The following is a 9,347-nucleotide window of genomic DNA, read 5'->3' as shown; positions in this document are numbered from 1 at the left end:
ATTGACAAACCCATCCAAGTTGGATTCATTTATGATTTAGAGCACATAGAATGGCTATTCCCAATAGTCTAAGTTTTTGTTAACCTCAAAAAGGTTAAGGCAACCATGGTAAAGAACCATTACGAAGCATGTGCTGAAACAAGTAGCATCATGCAAAGAGGCCTATAACTTCTTTGATGGGTTCTTGAGCTATAACCAAGTGGAAATAGACTCAAGTGATCAAATTTATTTACCATATAATGGGTCACTTATGCATATAGATTATGCCATTTGGCCTATCCACCATCCCAAACACTTTCTAAAGGGACATGTACATAGCATATAAGGAATATCTTAGGGAGTTCCAGGAGGTTTTCATGGATGACCTTTGCATCAATTCCAAATGGAGAGCACATCTCTAGTGTCTTAGGAAGGTACTTAAAAATGCAGATTATATAGAATATCCCTTAACCCACTTAAACACAAATTTTGGGTAAGGCATGGAGTAATACTAGGGCACATTATTTCTGAACATGGCATGTCTATTGATGATAGCAAGGTGAAGCTAATTCTTGAGGTTTTTCCTCCTACTAACTTCAAGGGTGTGTCCAATGTTTCATGGGACATGTCAGGTACTATAAAAGATTTATAATCATGTACATTGTTGACATAGCAAGACCCTTGTATAGACTACTTGTCATCTTTAAGTGAACGGTTGAGTGTCAAAAAGCCTATAACACTCTCAAGAAATCCTTACCAAGCATAACAATCCTAAGATCTCCCAACTGGGATATTATTTTCCATGTGGATATAGATGCTTTAACTTTCACAATTGGCTGCATTTTGGCACAACCAAGAGAGCATAACATGGATTTCCCTATTAGCTTTGCCAAAAACCACTTAAATGATGCTAAAAAAAACCACACCACACCACTAAATGAGAAGAACTCTCAATGATATATGCTATAAACAAATACTGCCATTATCTTTTGGAAAATTCATGTTTTTAATAGACCATCAAAAGTTCTTCTTCAATAAGCCTTGCACTACATGAAGGATAATTGATGGATTCTGATCCTACTAGAGTTTAATTTAATGGTGGTGATTATGCAAAAAGGCTCATAGCATGTGCAATTGCTTGTGACATGAATCCCCAATGGAGAACCATCGGCGGTTGAAGTGGAGGATGAACTACATGATGCCCCACTATTCAAACTCTGCATTGTTTCAAAATGGGCCGAAGAAATTGTCTATTATCTAGCTAATGGTTTTCTCCAAGAGAGACCCCTCAATCAAAATAAAGCAAAACTCCTTATAAAAAAGACAACCCCGTACTAGTTGATTGTGGGGTAATTGTACAAGTTAGGCCAAGATAGGATCATGAGGCACTATCCTCAAAAAGGCAAAATGCCTTATCAAAAAGGCATCCCCCTAACAGTTGATTGTGGGTAAGGCCAAGACAAGATCATCATCCTCAATAATTCAAATACATCAATGTCCTTGATGAGCAAGCCCATTCTAATGTAGCTAGTGGACATTTCTCGAAAAGACACCACTGCAAAAAAAGTTATATTAATAGGCTTGTGGTGGTCTACTTTATTTAGAGATGTAGCTAAATTTGTAAGCTAAATTTGTAAAAGACTGCAATGGATGCCAACGATTCTCGCTGGGGTTTACCACCGTGACAAAAATGACCCTGAACCCTGTAGTATATCCCGTTTAGGAAATGAGGCCTTAACTTTGTAGGACTGATTAGTCAAGTGGCTCAAGGAATGTAATCATGATTTATCATTACCACTACAACGCTACTGTACTAAATGGGTTGAGGCTTGTGGTACCATAAAGGCTAATGCTAGGGTAATAACCAAATTCCTTTTTACAAAAAATTAATTACTAGATTTGGGTGTCCACTCAAACTAGTAAAAGCGTTAGAGGGAGTCACTTCATTAATGATGTAATCAAGTTCGTGCTGAGTGAATTCATGGTAGTACACAATAAATCCTCACCCTACTACCCCCAAGACAATGGCCAAGCTGAGAGCACTAATACAATTATCTATGATATTATGACCAAGATAGTGAAAGCCTCACATAATGACTAAGAATAGAAGGTATTAGCAGCACGCTGCTCTTTGGGCTTATAGAATCGCCTACAAGGTAGCCATTTACACTATACATTTAAACTTGTTGACATACAAAACAAATGTCGCCATGTCCATGGAATTCTTAGTACCAAGATTAAGAATTACCATCGAGGAATGGTTGACAGCAAAAGTCATGACTAATCAATTGTTTAAGTTTGAATGCTTAGAGAAGCCAGACTATGTGCTGTTTATGGAATGATAGGTAAAAAGATGAGGTGCAAGGAGTGGCTCAATGAAAAGCTCAAAAAGATATCAAAGTCAGAAGAACCAAAAACATAGGCCAAAGTACAAACGGATGACATAGGGAAAGTACTTGATCACATCAATCATAGTTGGCATGCCTCCATGGGTTGTGTGTGGAAATGAAAGGATTCTTCAATGGGGTAGCAAACTTACATGCTACTATAGCCCTTTAACTACAAATGCCTTGAAGGCCATTCATCAAAAGAAAGAGGAGAAAATAAAAGAAGTTGCAATAAAATGAGAGGTCCAACCGAGAAGCTAAGGATAGATGTTTACTGCTTATCACATCTTTCACAAACTTCAAGGGAAATTTAGACTTTCTGACAAACAAACTGACAAACTGTTTAACTATATATCACTTCCCAAACACACCCCAAACACACAACAAACTAATCCATAACACAAAACTGCATTACATAGAATACTTCCAAAACATCTTCATCACATCAGTCTTCAAAATAAACTACAGAATGACAATGCCATAGTGACAACCAGATTGACAAAACACACTGCATCTTCATTGTCAAAATAACTGTCAACTATCTGATTACATAAATCTCCATATCTGAGAATGAAAAATCCTTCTTCTTCTATTTCGGATAACCACTACTACTTTGCATGACATTTCTAACTTCCATCCAGATTTCAAAAGACACTTCACACTACATCCGATTATGACAATTTGAAAGACAAAAAAGTAGACAAAAGTAGCATCTAATTTTCAGCCTTAAACACTTGGCACAGCTCGGGTGGCTTGAGCCAAAGGCTGACATCGGACCCACAATCCCTTGATCCGTAAACTAGATAGGCAAAGAATCTTGCAAAGATAAAACAAAATCAGCATAAATGTCATCAAAACATCCTCCTCTTTGAAATCTTGCATATCTACTGACTTTCCATTTGAAACATAATGCTCTACTTATTTTTGACTAATCTGCTGCACTATTGACTTTTTACTGATTTGACTTCCTATCCGTTCATTGAAATATTACTTCCTCCGCATTTTGAAAATCGGACCATACTCCCTTGTCAAACAGAATGAAAGAAACCTGACTGTCAAATCAGATAACACTTCCAGAATACTTAAAATTCCGCATCATAACTCTTCCTTGAATCCGATCTCATCTTCCACACCTATTTTGACATAATCGGATTTGTAAAACCTGCTTCACATCTGTCAAATATCTGCACTTGACATCCTCCAAGTTGAATGCTATCAAAACAACCTTTGTCAAAGAAATATGAACCCAAATCTGCCAAATAGTCAATTTGATCACCAACTTTCTTCACAATGAAAACATTTTGAAAGTTAGATTGAACATTTCTCATCAACATCAGAGATTCAGATACTTCAAAACCAAAACTTTGACCCTCAACAACTTTTGCAACTTCCCTCAAGAGTTTGACATTCCGTTTGAATCAACTTGTGTAGGTTTATTTGGCCATCTGCTATGAAAATGTGACACCAATATGCAAGAAACCTAATGAGATGTATACAAACCAAGTTTGCTATGAAATCTGAAAATTCCATAAAAATCAGGAAAATAATCCGCATATAATCCTCTGGAATCCTCTGAACCTGTTTAGATGTGATCTGATCCACAAACCATAAAAACTGATCACAATGCATCCTATAATGCAATCCTCGTTGCCCAATCTCAGCAACTTCAAAATCTGCAACACATGAAAATCTAAATTTTGACAATCTGCCATCTGACAACCCATTCTATAAGAATCCACTTCTATTGGCTCATTAGCTTTAAAACACACATCCTCTGACAAAATTATGTTTGGGTTGACAACAACCTGTCCCACATCTCGTTCAAAATGCACATCCATCGAGCTAAAGCTTGAAATTGCATCATCCTGCATGTCAAACATCATATGCTGATCCCCCAAATGTGTCAAACCTACTTTGTACTCTTTAACAACTTGCTCTTGACAATCCTCATGCTCAATTTGATCCATAAGACCTGTACTTGATTCAGACCAAAAATCAATCCACTTGTTTAAATTCTTTGTAACTGAAACATCTCCTTACTGAATATCAACTTGTGACATCAAAATATGTCCTTCAAAAAATTCAGAGTCAAAATTTTGATTTTCCTGATCATTCGCAACATCACTTATACTAGTCGGAAAAATCCGCTTGAATCCGCCAACTATCAAAATTAGCATCTAGAAACTCCTCTGGTATTCTTGCAGCACCTGAAATGTGACCATAACAATTATCTGCAACAACCATGCTTTGATGTACAAGAATGGATTTCGCTCTTGTTTCGCCATATTCCTCTGAAATACACCTGCTTGCTCGAAATTCCTCCCACTGGTTTTTTTATTGCAAAATTTGTTTATAGGGTTCAAATATCAATTCTGCAATATCTTTTGGCTGCAAATCCTCCTGTGCGGATCTTTCTGGTGGAAATTCTTCTTGAACTGACATATTTGCCAAAAATTCCTCTCCTCTTCAGCAAATCTGATTTCAGGGAATTCCTCTTGATTAGATTCTTTATCTGTAATTCCACGCACATCATCCATGGAACCTAAAAACAACTGAATCACATCCTCCTCTTCATTCATCTTGGTATCCGCCTCTTCAATTGCGCTTTGAATGACATGAACAACATCATTGCTATGTATGATCTGCTTCTCCTCACAACATTCCTCAGATGCAAGTGACATATGTAACCTAAGGTTGAGCAATGAATCTTCCTCTTCCACTCCATCATCGTCACTTGACTCCCCTTCAAACTCATCCGCATATGCATCTCTCAACTTCTCACATGCTTTTTGCAACTTCCCAATGCTTTTCCTACTTGAACATGACCTTCGCCTGTCTCCTTTGTGATCAACTAACCATTCCTATGCATTCTCTAAGTCATCCTCAAAATTCGCCAACCTTTCAAATGCAGTCTCCATTTCCTCCCAAGATGATGCTTTATGCACTTTACGGATGAAACTTTGTGCATAGGTCAACCATACACCATTTCCTACATGCTTCTTTATTTGAGCACTCATCAATTGCACATGGACAATCATCTACCTCATGCTTCCGACTCATGCAAATCTTGCACTTCTTCTTCTTCTTCTTTTTACCTCCCATTATGATCACATCATTAAAATACAACAATCATATTCAGCCCTCAAGAAAGATGCACCACACCAATCTGAGACCCATTAAATTTGCTAAACGGAGAGCCACGGATGCTATACCGGGATCCGCAAAGTTCATTTAATTGGCTGCTTAAAATTGATTGAAATATTTTAAATTGATAATATCATGATTTCTCCTTGAAAAAATTGCCATAAAAAGTTACCTTCTGGCTGCAAAGCAAATTCAGTCTCTGTAAATCAAAAAAACTGTCAAACTGTGTTGTCAAACTCTCAACACTGCATTGTCAAGCTGCACTGTCAAAATCTGCCATACTGCCAAAATCCGCCATGATCCTCCTTGCTATGAACCTTGCCACCTTACTCTACTGATCTTACAAAATAAGAATATGAAGGCTATTGTGAATTCTCTTGAATGTATTACCATTCAGCATCTGACTTCCAAGAACCATAACTGCCAATGTAACTACCATCGTAACTGTTGCTCGTCTTCTTGGCACTCATCCCCCTTACAGAAGAAAGCAAACTCGACCTTGACATTGCATCACAACTTCGTGAACGCTCACAAATTTGACTGCTGGTGGCTGAGATTTGCATGACAAATTAGAATCCATCTTCAAATCAAAATCTGCCTTCAAATCAGAATGTTTTTAGCACTCGCCATCAAAAGAAGAAAATGAATTCGACCATGAGACGACTTGCCACAATCACCGTGATCGCCAATGTTTACTGCTTATCACATCTTTCACAAACTTCAAGGGAAATTCAGACTTTCTGGTGACAAACAAACTGACAAACTGTTTAACTATATATCACTTCCCAAACACACAGCAAACTAATCCATAACACAAAACTGCATTACACAGAATACTTCCAAAACATCTTCATCACATCAATCTTCAAAATAAACTACAGAATGACAATGCCACAATGACAACCAGATTGACAAAACACACTGCATCTTCATTGTCAAAATAACTGTCAACTATCTGATTACATAAATCTCCATATCTGCGAATGAAAAATCCTTCTTCTTCTATTTCGGATAACCACTACTACTTCGCATGACATTTCTAACTTCCATCCAGATTTCAAAAGACACTTCACACTACATCCGATTATGACAAATTGAAAGACAAAAAAGTAGACAAAAGTAGCATCTAATTTTCAGCCTTAAACAATAGATAGAAAAAGTTATGCAGGCCATGATTTTATTAACGTGGCCCAAGTTGTTGACTTAAAAGAGGAGGACTAGAGGTGAAGCCTACTAGACTCTAACTATGCATGACCACAAAAAATGTTCTAGAACAAAATCTCATGCTCGCCACCATAACCTGATGTCCCATGTGACGTGTGTGCTATAACAATCATTTTTGACATCCACAAAACCTAAACGCATTCAAAACCTCATGCATTTCACATTGGAAATAACCCCCTAGAAGGGAAGTTCTATGTTATGCTACCTGTAGAGGTAAAGTGCTTCTCAAACATGGATGGATGGGGCACAATCGATGTCATCTCTGTAACTTGCAAAAATAGCCACACCAGATAGGTAATTGTCCTAATGACAGATGAGGAGCCCATTTATTGTCAAACTTTAATATCAAAAAATAATTCTCCCATCAAAGAAGTTCTCCAACCCATCGAACATCCAAAGATACCCTACACTTTGGCCATGCAACTCAAAAAGAAGCCTATTCTATAATTAACCTTACAAAGGTAAGTGACCAAGCTCCATTAAAAGCCTCGCCCACATAGGGTCAAAAAGAGGCCTATTCTATAACTGACCTATAGGGGTAAGTGACCAAGCTCCATTAAAAGCCTCTCCTAGGTAGGGGGTAAGTGACCAAGCTCCATTAAAAGCCTCGCCCACATAGGGTCGACCTTTGCTGTTGTCGAGTACCCCCCCGACACAAGTAGCCTCTCCAAAAGCTAACCCAATTAACACCGATAATACTAGCATTTCTAACCTTGCCCCAGTGCCACCCAATCAGTCCCCCACAATAGCAATGTTTTCATGAAATAAGGCTGACAAATGGTGGTGGGGGTACCAAAGGTAAGTCTCACAAGATTACTATAAAGGGAAAGGAAAACTTGGGTACTCGGGAGGAAGGTCCAGTTCACAACCATGCCACCATCTAGACCCCAAGTAGTAAAACACCAAACCCCAACCCTAAACCAAAAACATGGTTCATCAAAAAGGAGTTGTTGGAAGCCCAAGGGTACTATACACATCACCCACAACTCTGACTAACAAGGCAGCATGGTCAAAACCAACTAGTCAAAGAAGGAAACCCCGACGATGAAGGAGTGCTACCCAAACATGGAAGATATACCTGACACTCTTCTAGTGACCCAAGGGTATTATAAAGGTAACATAAGCATTTAGGTCCCTAAAGTCACACCAACATTAACCCTAACCTCTTTAGTTACAATAAAAACAACCAAGGAGAGATGGCAATAGCAACCCAAAGTTACCAACACCACGCATACCCCATATGCAACCCTAGCAAAGGGTAAGGTAAAACTTGAAGAATTCATGGAGCCCCATGACCACCACTGTCAAACATACCATGAATAGGGTATTCCTTCCACCTTAAACTCAAAAGCCTAGATGTAGTTGAAGGCTTTGAACCACCCATTTCCCTACCACAACTAGCATCCCTATCAAGCCTCACTAAATGAGCTAAAAATAGGTACCTCACCCTAGGGATACCGGTTAGAAAAACCAATAAAAAGAGTCAAAGAAAGAAGAAAAAAAGTTAAGGAAAGCAGTTGAGATGGAGAAAAGAAGAAAGAAGAAATAAAAGAAAGTAGAGGGATAGAGACTTGTGAAGGAGAGTCCACAAGGAAGCCAATACTATTTATGTAAAAAGGTTCTCTAATCACTAGCCTTCTAGGTAAATCTCAAGATGGGGGGGCCAAGCCATGGTGGGTGAAAACTTGTTCCATGGTACGGCCCATCACCTTGATTGCTAGTGAGAGTAGAACACCATCAATAAAGGCACTTTATCAAGCACAACCCAACACTGCACATGCATATACACTAAGGGCCTAACTTCATGCAAAATCTCTAAAATAGTTACCTATATAAGATGCATACAAACATTTCATCTGTGCAACATACAAACATTTCATCTGTGCACACACATTCTCTTCTATGCACACATGTTCTCTTTTGAGCACACACGTTATCATATGTGCATACATGTTCAAAGTCACGAATGCACATAAACCACCTTGTATATGCATGTTCCCAAGAATGGTTCTACAAACATACATACCCACTTGTATACATATGTTTCTAGGTAAAAACTATATAAGCATGGGACCCTCCTCTCATTTTCCACTATTCACTCTCTAGCTAGCCAAATTTTTTCCAAATTTATCTAGAATCCTCCCTGCATCCTAGCCCTTTTTCGCCTCCACTGCTACCATCATGGTAGCCACATAGTAGGGGAATCAAAGACCTCCTCGGATATAGTGTTTCCCCCAGCCCTTTGCCTCCTCCACTTCCATCATGATAGTGCAAGGGCATCAAAGACCTCCTTGGATACAATGTTTCTCACACCCACCAAGAAGAGGAATTCCACAAATGTCACCAAGCTCTTGGAATACCAGGTAGCAACCACACTTACTTCTCTCCACCACTAGGAGTGGAGTTGCTCCAAGAAGTCGAAGGCCACATGATCTATAGCAGAATCTAGTCCGAGAAGAAGGTGGACCACCTATCATAGAGTGCTACCAGGTTGCTAAAAGACTAGAAGTCATGAAACACATGGATAGACTCGAATTTGGTGGGCTAGCAACTTTTTAGACTTGGGGACCTGTGACATGCCCATATTCAATCATAATATATGCCCATGAATTG

General features: G+C 38.7%; 1 pseudogene; it reads right to left on the bottom strand.

Moving 5' to 3' along the window:
- Positions 1–3,394: 3,394 nt before the first annotated feature.
- LOC147615871 (uncharacterized) lies at positions 3,395–4,426 on the bottom strand (annotated as a pseudogene).
- Positions 4,427–9,347: the final 4,921 nt, after the last annotated feature.

The sequence above is a fragment of the Cibotium barometz genome, chromosome 39 (assembly GCF_041138505.1).
Source record: "Cibotium barometz isolate CiBa-2024 chromosome 39, ASM4113850v1, whole genome shotgun sequence".
Lineage (NCBI taxonomy): Eukaryota > Viridiplantae > Streptophyta > Polypodiopsida > Cyatheales > Cibotiaceae > Cibotium > Cibotium barometz.
The sequence above is the reverse complement of the archived record's forward strand: the minus strand, read 5'-3'. Positions and strand labels throughout refer to the sequence as shown.